The 11,674-nt window shown below is 43.0% G+C and overlaps 2 long non-coding RNA genes across 2 annotated transcripts; both read left to right on the forward strand.

Moving 5' to 3' along the window:
* The first annotated feature begins 2,462 nt into the window (after positions 1–2,462).
* Positions 2,463–8,781, forward strand: LOC122458182. Its single transcript, XR_006278086.1, has 3 exons — positions 2,463–2,772; positions 4,052–4,058; positions 8,771–8,781. It is a non-coding gene; the product is annotated as an uncharacterized LOC122458182 (long non-coding RNA).
* Positions 4,748–6,353, forward strand: LOC119863298. Its single transcript, XR_005295562.2, has 3 exons — positions 4,748–4,812; positions 5,279–5,444; positions 6,041–6,353. It is a non-coding gene; the product is annotated as an uncharacterized LOC119863298 (long non-coding RNA).
* Positions 8,782–11,674: the final 2,893 nt, after the last annotated feature.

Raw genomic sequence — 11,674 nt, forward strand, 5'->3', positions numbered from 1 at the left:
CTCATTCCTGTGCTGAATGGCTGAGATTCTGTGCCACAGCACAGATCCAAATAACGACCCCTACGCTTCCTAATTCTGGGATGCTCCATGCCAGTGTGGCTTCCCTGTGTAACTTAGCAGGCCTGGGTCATCACAGCTCTAAGTAACAGCAACTTCCTGAGGATGCCTATGGCTTGCAAAGAAGACAGAATGGTCATAGCAATGTGCATGACAGCTCTGCCTCCTGCTCTGGGGAAATTCTTCCCCAGCCCCTTGCAAGACATTTACAGCCCCTGTATACTGCTGAGATTGTGTATAGGGCCAGGGAGAATGACGCCACCCAATAAGCCTAGTGACTGCATTCTCTCATTACATTTAATCTTCTGCGTGACTCTTCACATGCTAAAGTGAACAAAAGCACTTCAATCTCAGCCTGCCCCAGCCTCTCAGCTGTTTCCCCCCATCCCTGAAAATAAAAACACACAACTCAAGCAAACAATTCTATTTGTCGCTCTATAAAAACCAGAGTCCCAGCGAGGAAGGCACAAAGTGCAGATCATCAGCAGACAGTGTCTGAGGGCATGTTGTGTGCCTAAAGCACTGGCGAATCTGTTCAAGAACTTTACTTAGACCAAGTCAGTGTTGAGCAAAAGCTTCTTACTTTTTGATGCCAGGTGTGGCCTAGTCAAGATCACAGTGAACAGGTGAGCAAATCACAATAGCCATCACCCTAACTAGCATTCCTGTTGGCACTCAGCAGAGGTGCACAGGAATCAATGGTCATGGATGTGGAACTATCCCCTAAACCCCAGAGGTAGTCCATTGAAGTCAAGACTGAGGTACATCCCTGCGGCAACATGCTGCGATACTCCGCTTGTGAACAGAGAGTTTACTTTTCAGTGCTGCAAATCTAGTACCTTTCACTAGCACTATATACACCTTCAGTCATGACACTCTTTAAAATGAATTACAAGGACAAAGGGGAAACACATTTCATTCTCCTAAAATCCGTTTCTGAATGCTTTTCATTTAGCTGCAAACAGAAAAAAAATTTTTTTTTTAAGTTTTCACTTTGCGTTGAAAAGTAAAATGCTGCCACATCTGATTTTTGGTAGACATCAGATGATTGCCAAGGTGAAGAAATGTTTAAAAACACAACTAACCTTTTCTATCCTCCCCCTCCCTGCAAAAATAATGCAAAAACCCATTAAAAAAAAAAAAAAGAAACTGCAACTCTTTTAATCATCATCAGTAGTTCTTTAACCTCACAGGAAAGGGAAGAGGAAGGAAGGATTGTAAGAAATCCAGGCAGTCTAAAGGTCATCATCCTTGCTCTTGGAATGAATCATGTCATCTCTCCTCAAGTACAAACAGGCATTTAGTATATACACCCTGTCACACTGAATATACATGCTCCCTCTCTGTGACCATGTAAAAACACACCAGGTTTACATTTTAAAATGGAGATGGGGCAGCAGCAGGAGGAGAGCAAATGAAAAGGCAAAAGTAAAAGGACAGAGAAAACAAAGGCAGTTTGTAAAAATGACAGAATGATTGACCTAACCTGAAAATGTTTGGTGGCTATGTAGTTAAAATTCTTATGTGAAAAGTATCAGAAGGCTGTTCTTCTGGAGGTCTTATTAGGACTATAGGGAGTTAGTCTGTCAACACTGCAGACATTTTTTTCAACTCTTCTTGGCCTGTGCAAAAAGACTATCACTCGACACTTTAGCTGCCCCGATCAATAAAAGAATGGCTGAGGGAACCTTATTATTTTACTGCTTTTGGGGAGAGACTCTATATACATGCTCATTGGCAACAGTGGAAGAAACATTTTGTGCCCATGCATGGAACCTCGTGCAAGCAACTAGGTTCCATCAGTCCCATAGCAGCAGGCTGGGGCGACCTGACCATGGATGCTGTGACGTTCCCTTGGTGTTATCTGGACCAGTGATCCACTAGGTCACTCTCATCCTTGACTCTGGGAGCCAGCCTTACCCTGCTCTTCTGTGAGAACCCCCACTCCTGGGCTGTTCATGCACAGCCTCTAGCATGTAAGCTGCTCCTTGGATTGTGCAAACGAATGACACTAGCCAATATCTCCGGCCCCAGACACATCCTAGGAACCTCCATCTTGCAGTGTCCAGTTATGCCCACTGGACGATGCAAGCTTATATGAGTTTGTCAATTTAACAAACAAATCGATATGTACCAGGCTTGTTATCCCAAGGGGAGTCTCTGACATGCTTGAAACCAAACACACTGTTTCAGGTAGAACAAACAAACAAATTTATTAACTACAAAGACAGATTTTAAGCAATTATAAGTGATAGGCAAAAAGTCCGAGTGGTTCCAAAAGAAAAGAAAATATAAGCACGCAGTCTAAACTCTCAACCCTATTAGACTGGGCAACATCTAGATTAAGCAGTTTTTCTCACCCCTCTGGATATTGCAGTCCTTAACATACAGGTTTGTTCCTTAAACCCGGGCCAATCTCCTGTGTTGGAGTCTTGTCTTCTTCTCAGTGTCCTGGTTGCTTGCAGCGAAGGTGGGGGCAAGAGAAGAGCCCAGTATGTGTCCATTCTGTTTGTTTTATATCCTCAGTCCATGTGCTTGAGGAGCACAAGTCCAGGCATGTCTGGGGGGCTTTGCCGAGTCTTTCCAAGCAAGGTTGAGCAATTCCCCTGGTGTGGCCTCATGCAGGTGAATCATTGCATTGTAGCTCCCTTGCTGGACAAGGGCTGTTGTTGGGTTATTTGACACCCTGCCTGGGCGTTGGTTACTTTCCTTGCTGTTATCATAGAATCTCAGGCTGCTCATTCACACATATTCCCCCAGGCCCTGAGGAGGGCATTGCCCTGGAACATAGCAGCAGAGCTGCAGCAGCCTCAATTTGGGACCAGGAAGGGTCATCTTTTCCTTAAAAGTCATCCTATGAAGCTGAGGAGCAACAGCAGCTGATGGGTATGCATGGGACTGGAGGAACCCCTTGTTCACCTCCAACAAGGCCTCTGCCTGGAACTGTGGGGTGGGGAGAAGAGATAGGAAGACACTTCATTCCACAAACCTCTACATGGGGCTGGTGAAAACTGCTCTCCCTTCCCATGCTCCTGGACGGAGCCAGGCTGTAATGACAGGTTTCAGAGTAGCAGCCATGTTAGTCTGTATTCACAAAAAAAAAAAAAAAGGAGTACTTGTGGCACCTTAGAGACTAACAAAGGTATTTGAGCATAAGCTTTCGTGAGCTACAGCTCACTTCATCGGATGCTGTAATGAGAGCTGGACGGGGAACCCATGGAAGCCCTCTTCTTCACTCCTCAGACTCTAGCTGCAGGAAGGAGTGAGTTCTTCATTCAATAAGGATCCCTCTTCAGGTCCCAGGGAGGAGGTTAGAGGTTGAGAGGCCTTACCTCAGTTATGCTGCTGCTGCTACGGAAGAGGCAGGCCACTAGTGTGCATGCTGGGTGCGAGAAAGGCATGCCCAAGCACATGTGGTGGGGTTGCTCACAGGCTCCCTCCCTCTTGCTGAAAGGTCCTGTAAGCTGCAGAGAAACAGAAAAAACCCTTATAAAATTTCTCTTAAACAGAATTTCAAAATTAAAAAAAACCCAAACACACACACACAACCCTCAGGACTAGAATTTAAAGGGTAAACTATCAGAAATAAGGATCTGTAAAAATTGAACCGTTTAAAAAAAAATAAGTTCACAATATTCCCTGCAAGTATGAGTGTGCCTTAATAATCTTACTCACCACCTACAGCATCCTCAAGCCCATCCTATGTGCATAAAAGTGTGATTATGAATGGACAGGAGTTGGTGACATTTGCACAGGGAACTGTAAAAAAACTGTTTCACAGCCCTGCCTAAAAATGCTAAGGCAGGCTCTGCTAAAGCAGGCTCTTTAGACTTTCTCTGACTTAACTGATTGGGATAAAAGCATTTTAAAATATAATTCAGCTGTTACACTCTTCTTCCTCACTTTAGGCTCAAATCGGTCTGATCTATAATGTACTCCTACCAGTATTCTTAAAATTGCAGTAAAACTGAACACCATTTGGGAAAAGTGATAGGCTGCCTGTATGCATCAAGAAAAGAAAACTATTGTGCAAGTATGAAAAGTGGGAGGAAAATTTCAGAGTCAGATTGGCAGGGAGACATTGACAAGGAAGAAAGTTTACAGGGTGCACTAAGGACTCGTCTCTAGAAGAGATTTTTGCACAAGTATAGCTGCACCAGTGTAGCCACACACATCCCATGTAGATGCCTGGTCCCTCAGGTCAGAGTAAATCCAATTTTACATAGCTGCTTGTCAGCTACACTGAGGGTTTGCATCAGTGTAGCTACACCAGGCAAAAAATTCCAATATAGACAAGCTCTGAGTTTTCCTGCTACCATCTCCATAATCACCTAGGAGTAAGAGCAGCAAGCTTGCATAGATGGCCAGTACTTAGCACAGTTAAGTTCTCATGTCACCAATGGATACTACAGTTTTTAGGCTTTAGCAAATCCCAGCAAGTAGCAGCACAACCCTTGTCAACTCACAAATTATCCTGTAGGGGAAAATATCTTTGTATTTCATTGTAGCGGGATGAGCACCCTCTCCAGCCCTGAAGGTGTTGAAAAAGCCCTACAGAGAGCTGGGGCTAGGGAAGGGAGCAAAACCCCAGCTGATTGGGGGAAATGGCAGCAGCTGAGGGCCATGCCCCTATCAGGGCCCAGCTGGCTCTATAAAGGCTTTGAGACAGAAGTTCCACTTGAGACTCTCTCTAGTTTGGAGAGAGAAGGAGAGATCTGGCTGTAAGGGCTGAGAAAGTACCTAGATTGGGAGCAGGTGAGCTCAGGCCTAGGAAAGCCCAGGCTGCAGGCCTGGGAAGGCCTATTAGGTACATGGGTTGCAGGGGCAGCCATTGGTAGGCAGAAACAGCAGGTCCAAACCCCCTTGCCTATGATGCATGGCTTATACTGCAGTCTGCTGCAGGGAGCAGGGGCTAGTTGGTGACTGGCAGTAGCCTAAGACTGATGGGGAGGTGGGGATAGTGGGTGGGGGTTCCCCTGGGAAGGAGAGACCCAGAACTGTGGGGGCACTACTAGGGGGCAGCACCCAAGACAAGGGCACTGGGGTCTGGGAGGGACACGGGGGCCAGGGGTGGTGAGACACTGGCCTGAAGGAGGCACTCTGGAGGCTGGATGCTGAGAAAAGCAGCAGGAGGTGCTGCTGGGTGAGTCTGTGCCCTATTATACTCATGATGTTTTGAAATGTGCATTGCAGTGGAAGGATGACACTTCTCTTTTTTTAGGGCCTGATTTTCAGATGTGCTAAACAGCCTCAGTTCTACAGAGGTCAATGGGATCTGTGTCAGGGTGGCATCTCTGTAAATCCATTGTAAATGGTTTAATGACCATTATTTGTGAAAATAAAGTAAGAGGATTCTTCAACCAAAAAAGAAGCATACATTTCCCTAGGTAGGCTTCATTAATTGATTTAGGAGGGATCAATTAAAAAATTTAAAAAAAATCAATTAAAATATTGGTTTGGGTTCCAGATCAGACTGGAAACAGAACAGCAGCTTTTTTGTTTGGGAGGGTGAATGATGAAATGAGATCAATCCACTTTCCAGTTTAATTTCATTTGTTCATCAGTTTGTACTGAATATACTTAAATTCCAGCACAAGAGCTTGTCTTCGCTCCCTCTCTTCTCCCCCCCCCCCCCCCGACACTTTGCAATTCTTGAGGAACAGAAATGCACTGGTAAGGTAAGAGGGGATACATTTGCAGTAGTCTCTCTATTTAAGTTGTGTGCAATATTTTTAATATTGTCAAGCACCCAAATATTACCAGGATGGGTGATGGAGAAATGGTCAATATTGGAACTGTAAATATTGGTGAAGGTAATAGTGATAAATGACACTGATGTCTATCAACATGCTACTATGTACATTTTAACCAGATGAATTGCACACAACTCTGTAAAATATAAAAAAAAGAAAAGGTGAATGGGTAGAACAAACAGATAATGCCATATTTCTTTATATCTAACTTACCTTATTTAATCTTTAAGTATGAGGAGCTGGACCCAAACACAAATGTTCTCAAGATTCCTTTCACCTGGGCATATTAGTTGGAGGAAAGGAATGATCCTCAGGGACAGTTCCTCAGAAGAAAGGAATGATCCTCAGGGACAGTTCCTCAGAAGAAAGGAAGTGTTTGATGAATGAGGATACAGAGGTCTCAAAGTAGCTGTGTCATGCCTCAGCAAGAGCTTCCACAAAGAAGACTGATGGTAGTTACTTACTGCCTTTACAGATGTGGGAGGATATTCAGGCATCTGTGGGACACTGTGCTCTTTAATAAAAAAAAAAAAAAAAAAAAAATCAGTTTCTACAGCTTCATCTGAAGCAACTGGAGTAAACCAGATGTAATATATTCTGTTCAAGTGCTATAAATCAAAGTTTTATGTTAAAAACAAAGATGGGGGAAGAGATGTTTTTATGTACTAGAAATTACACACATGCGTGCATGGGCGCACACACGCACACACAATCTGAATTTGATCTCTTTGACAACAATTCTAGACTTTCAATTTCACTGTCACTGGGACAAAATTAGTGAATAAAGGAAGAAAAAGAGAGGGAAGATGTAGACAAACAGGAAAAACTGCAAAAAAGGGACAGAGTTGGCTAACAAACAAAACAAGAGCCTGAAGGGAAGAGCTTCTTTGTCAGAATATAAATATTTCCCTTCCCCTTTTATCTTTAATGTGGTGCAAGGAGTTTATTAAAGAAAAATGTCACTCTGTCCCTGGAACTCGTCCACATAGCTGCCCAGGGAGCTGAATTTAAGGCTACTAGCATAGCCACTCATTTATAAACTCTTCCCTGCTGGAAACAAATGTAATGAAAGGAGAAGAGGGACTCCATTGTGGTCATTAGAATTCTTATCTTGATGGGCATTTGTTAATCGTTGGGCTACACCAACAGAAGCCTAAATAGGACTGTCTGCTCTCCCGGTGTTTGAATTCCAGGGAAAGCTGACATTACAGACATATTTCTAGTATTAAATTGTTTCTCTTAGGGGTAGTGAACAATGCCCTGATTTATGATAAAGCCAAATTTTCTCTTCTAGAGAATGAAAGTGGAGAGGAGGAAAGTCCCAAAAAGTGCTGGAGTCTTGATTCCCCACTTGTGTTACTTAGCAGCCCTCCTCGTACACTGGACTGCAAGGTGTGGTCTATCAGGTAAATTATTCCTTTTTAACCACTGTTCAGCAAGGACTGTTTCTAACTGTGAGGAGGAATTTACCTTCTCCCCAGTGTTTCTCTGGGTCCTGAACATAGAAAGGGAAGGTTTCAGAGTAGCAGCCGTGTTAGTCTGTATTCGCAAAAAGAAAAGGAGTACTTGTGGCACCTTAGAGACTAACAAATTTATCAGAGCATAAGCTTTCATGAGCTACAGCTCAATTCATGAACAAAATTAAGAAGAAAGTAGCCTTCCCCTGGCTTCAGTCTGTCAGAGATCTGGTTTCCAACAATGACTTGGTTTCTATTTCCAGTTCTGGCACCGGTATCTCTTTGCTGCCCCTTCAAGATGTTTGACCATATGGCTGCACAAAGCTTAAACCATCAGTCAAAGCTTCCAAGTCAGGAAGGGGGTATCATTTCAAATGGCTGCCAGGAGAGTCTTTCCTTCTATATCCCTTGCTTGAGCTGTCACAGATACAGGTGTCAAGTTAACCTTGGTCCTTTATTGCCTCTTCTTCTCCCCCCAACAGACAATGAATAGAGAGTCAGGGGGCGGGGCGGGAGGATACTTGGCATTTCCTCTACTCAGACCTTAACTTGAAAAAATGAAAAGAATTCACTGTTGGTGCTTACTGAATCCCCACCCCACTGTAGCCCCCTGGGCCTGACCAAATGAACTCCACAGGCCTGATTATGCAGCTGCTATCACATTGCAAGCAACTAACTCCCACTGAAGTCAATGGGCATTTCTGATATGACCTGGCTGCCTAAATTGGACCCACTGTAGTTTGGTTTTGTTTCTGTCCTGGGGGAGGGGAGAATTTATTTTCATGTCTACATTTTGTTTAAACAATAGACCTTTCTCCTCTTAACTACACCAGCATAAAGCGGGAGTAGAACTGGTCAAAATTTTTTGCAAAAAACCTTTTTCATGGACGCTTGTTGGCATTTACATGGTTTAGAATGGGTTTTGTTTTTTGTTTTTTCCTGAATGCAGACATTATGTATGTACCTTTGCCACTGAAACACCCACCTGCCCTTGCAAAAGCCACTATGGAAATAAAAAGAAAAGGAGTACTTGTGGCACCTTAGAGACTAACAATTTATTAGAGCATAAGCTTTTGTGAGCTACAGCTCACTTCATCGGATGCATTCGAAAGCTTATTCCAGTTTTACTGCCCTCTTTTGTAAAGTGCTTTGCGATCTACTGATAAGTGCTATAGAAGAGCTAGATATTATTAAATCTCATCTTAAAGGCAACATCTTTAGCAATACATCTCCTTGTCAACATGCTGGGAAACAGGGTCAGAGAGAGTGCCACCTGCTGGCTTATCAGTCCCACTTCCTGCACCACCACAGGCTTTCTTGGGAGGATTCTCCTCAAAGTCCTAGCATGGAAGATTTCTATGAGATTTCTGCTTGAGCCAGTACAGTCACAGGTGCATTTGTTATTAAAACTGTGGTGTTCCCATACCTGTGCTGCAGCTGAACAACAAGTGGCTTCAGGAGTTGCTATGTGCATTTTTAAATGACAGACAAAAACACTATCAGCTGGGGGCGAACACTTTTCCCAAAGCTATCAACTCTGTCTGACCTCTCAGGCCTCATCCTCAAAGGAAACCTGCACAGCATCTTCAAAAGATGAGCCTGGGAGTTTAAATTCATAATTTTTCTAGTTACTAAAACCATGGACTGAATAGAGACATTGGATTCATGGTTTATTACAACAATCTGTAACCCACTTGCCCCCCCACTTTCCACTCTATGACTGAAGAGGTGTTAACAGGCCACTTCCCCTCAAATAGTCCTTGGCAATATGTGTTAACTACTTATACTAAACAATCTGTTCCACCTTGTGACTACTCCCAGACCTGAAGAAGAGCTCTAGGTCAGCTTGAGAGCTTGTTTCTCTCTCACCAACAGAAGTTGGTCCAATAAAAGATAATTTACCTCACCCACCTTGGCTCTCTAATATCCTGGAAGCAACATGGCTGCAACAACACTGCATATATCAATAAATGATGTTTAAAAATCCAGAGGACAAATGCTGGACGAGTGATGAGTACTCATGTACTTGCATGAGTAGAGTGAGCCAGAAATACAGATTTAGGATTTGATTCTTCAAGATCCTCAGTCCCTTGTGTGGGATGTTGAGTGTCCTCAGTTATCTTTTAAATCATTGGGACGACATGTGTGAACTAGATAAGCAGGGCTTGGCCCCAGCACTTCTAAAAGTCAATAACTGGCCTGATAGCATCACAATCCCTCACATCAAGGCTGGGCCCTTAGACAGTAGATCCTAAAGAGATAAAATGTCTTAAATCATGTATATGTCATGAAAGACTTTGTGTACTTAAAAATTGAGAGAATCAAATTTAATACACACGCACAGTAGAGTTATGTCTGAAACTCCATTCATAATCGCTCAACCTATTATTCCAAAGTATAGTGAAGGTTTTGACCCTCTAGCTGTTGTGCATCATAACCAGGATCTCTGACAGTAAGGGTTGCAAATGCCAAGCTATATTAGGGTGAGTCAAGAACAGAATTTCAGCCTTCACTCCGGACATCCTGACTTTGATAGGTGTAAGCCAGACATGTAATGTTATTTCATTTTAGTCTGTGTGAGAGAATTGTATGTGCTGCTGAAATCTATCTCCGACAGTAGTGTTTCCACATCAGAACAAGAAAAGGAGTACTTGTGGCACCTTAGAGACTAACAAATTTATTAGAGCATAAGCTTTCGTGAGCTACAGCTCACTTCATTGGATGCATTTGGTGGAAAATACAGAGGGGAGACTAACGCAGACTAATACAGACTAACACGGCTGCTACTCTGAAACCTGTCACATCAGAACATGAATTCTTTCTTGTTTTCTAATGTACTGCATTGCTCCACACGTTTCTAATTATTGTTCAGTTCAAAAATCTGTTTCTGTATCTATTCACAGGAGTTTCAAAAGGCACTTCTATGTAGGCAAGCAGTATAGCACATAAATAATTTCACAAAGTATTAAACAGTGGACACTGCATGGCTCTGCACTCCAAGCTGACTGTGTGGTCTTTAAATAAATCTCTATGGCTTTACAATAAATTACTACAATCTCCCAGGTGACTGAGGTGAGGGAAGAGAAAGAGGAGACCACTAAATATATTAGCGAACATGTAATTAAGAAAATGGGTTCACATTCCCACCAGAGAGTTGACCTAGCAGGAGAGGATTATTTAAAATGTTGCTTTCTGGTCCCCCAAGGGAAATCAGCTTAATGACTTCAAGGGCAAAAAAAGACCCACCAGTTGCAGATCTAATCAAGTTCAGTCAGTATGGCCCATCACTGAGACGAGTGATATTTTTGTAATGGTTTACTGAAGAAAAGGCACTATCTATTATTTTACAGGTTGCAAAAAAGAAAAGGAGTACTTGTGGCACCTCAGAGACTAACAAATTTATTAGAGCACAAGTTTTCATGAGCTACAGCTCACTTCATTGCATGCATTACAAGTTGCAGTAATTGTCTGCCTGTCTTTTCCTCGCCCCTACTATTCTTTTGTTTGTATTAAATTTTGCTTCTTGATCATATGTTTGTCTCCCTAGTAGGATCACAGTATTCTGGAGGCTTCTGTTTCAGGTAAGGACTTTTGTAAATCAAATCACCAGGAGCCAGATTACCTCTCTTGCAGTAAAACCCATGGGAGATGAGAGGGGACAAAGGGGAGGAAAAGCTCTGAAGATTCCTTTTCAGAGTTTCTCCTCTATTGTTCTACCAAAAGGAGAGTCCTCCTCCCAGCCCACCATGGAATGATGTAGGAGGCCTAACTATAACCCCTGTAGATCTGATCATTGGGGAACAAGGAAGCCAGAGCCAACTGCATGGCGGCATGTGCCTCTGTTAGCTCTGTGCTCCTAACAGTTCCCTTTCCCCATGCCGCATGGCTCCATAAAAGGAATTAAAATGTTTGTTTTTCTGTTGGTTCCAATTTTGGAAATACAGTCTCTGTTAAAGTTTTACCCTAAACGGGGGAGGGAGGGTGGCAGTAGTGATTGGTAATTTAAGCATGGATCAGAGAAGGGGAGAGGATTTTGTAAACAAAGGCTTAAGGATTCCCCTGCTTCGTTAAAAGACATCTGGCAAATTCTGTATCGAGTAACAATTCCTCTTTTCTCTTTTGGTAGGCTTTGGAAAACAAGTATTTCAGGAGACTATGCTCTTCTTTGGCAAGTTTGAATCCAGCAAAGATAAAACCATTTGTTTGATTATCTCAATTGTGTGATCTGTGGAATAGCCTCCCAAAAGACCCAGTGGTAGCCCCAATGCTTGGAGCATTTAAAATTAGACTAGAGAAGCCACTAGGAATTTCTCAGAAGACTAGATGATCTAATAGGTCTTTGCCATCTTTTATTTGGGCCTAATCCCGCTCACCTTACCCAAGCAAACACTCTCACCTAACTTAACT

This window comes from Dermochelys coriacea, chromosome 11, assembly GCF_009764565.3.
Source record: "Dermochelys coriacea isolate rDerCor1 chromosome 11, rDerCor1.pri.v4, whole genome shotgun sequence".
In the NCBI taxonomy this organism is placed as follows: Eukaryota; Metazoa; Chordata; order Testudines; family Dermochelyidae; genus Dermochelys; species Dermochelys coriacea.